This window comes from Pinus tabuliformis, chromosome Q, assembly GCF_031772625.1.
Source record: "Pinus tabuliformis cultivar Carrire ecotype Pingquan chromosome Q, CPIR1, whole genome shotgun sequence".
Classification (NCBI taxonomy): Eukaryota; Viridiplantae; Streptophyta; class Pinopsida; order Pinales; family Pinaceae; genus Pinus; species Pinus tabuliformis.
The window spans coordinates 587495166-587496717 of NC_142296.1; positions in this window are offsets into that span (position 1 = coordinate 587495166).

Consider the following 1552-nt stretch of genomic DNA (forward strand, 5'->3'; position numbering starts at 1 on the left):
ATAGTGAGAGAGAGAGAGAAAAAAAAAATATATATATATATATATATACTCTTTGTATATATATAGAGAGAGAGTATATATATACTCTATATAGAGAGAGAGAAAAAGAATATGGATGTATGATATTACCATGTTTGTGGGACAAAAGACCCCTTGTCCACAATAATTGCATAGCCAACATTAAAGTTTATTCTTTTATGACTGTATAAATAATTTTAAAAGCAAACTTAATTTTAAGAGAGGAAAATAAACTTTACTCTCTCCAAAATTTAATAAATATATATATATATATTCTAGAATAATTATATTTAAATAAAAGATATATATATATATATATATATATTCTAGAATAATTATATTTAAATAATCTTTTATAAAAATTTATTTAAAAACAAATTATTCATTAATGACTAATTAAATACTTATTTTTATAATAAAAATAAATTTTTAACAACACTTTGTTATAATTAGTTATAACATTTATTTGATTTTCCATATACCACACATAATTTTAAGTTTACATTTCTTTAAAAAAAAACATATTTTATTTCTCATATATATATATAATTATATTTAAATAATATTTTATAAAAAATTATTAAAAAACAAATTACTCGATTAATTAAATATTTATTTTTATAAAAAAATAAAACTTTAACACCACTTTATTATAATTAATTATAATATTTATTGATTTTCAATATGCTATACATAATTTTAAGTTTACATTCCTAAATTAACAATTACATATTTCTCACACACATATGTAATTTTCCTTCTATTAGATCAAAACTTTGACCTTCCCCTTCCCCTTCTCTAACATTGACAATGACTTTAACTTCCCTCACATATTACAAGCCTTCACCACTTCCATTGAATTCTCAAGTTCAAACGAGCAAATGCTTGTATCATTAATCATTTATTCAATGTCTCTCTATATTGATAACCCTTTGATGCCATGATAACAAGGGACCCAAATGTTATGAATCAAAGACACATCAATAACAAGGGACCCAAATGTGGATGTTATAAATCAAAGACACATCAATAACAAGGGACCCAAATGTGGATGTTATAAATTAAATACACATCAATAACAAGGGACCCAAATATTATAACTAAAAGATACATCAAAAACTAGGGACCCACTTGTTATAAATCAAAGACACATCAATAACAAGGGACCCAAATATTATAACTGAAAGATACATCAAAAACCAGGTACCCACTTGTTTTAAATCGAAGACACATCACCATCACTTCCCATATACTCTTGACATGACTCTCTATTACATATTGTGTCATGTGGTCCATCCATTTTCACAGCTTCATTTGTCATACAAGCTATCTTCCCTCCATCATTATTTATTAAGAGCAAAGTAACCTCCGTTCATCTCTTAAGTGCTCAACAAGACATCCCCTTCGTTAATATTTTGATTTTAAATGAGCATGGATGTTACATAGGTAAAACCTAGAAGAAACTCATGGCTAGGTTGGGTACAAACCTAGATATGCCACGTGGAAGTAAATTATCTCCCCTTTATGGTATCAA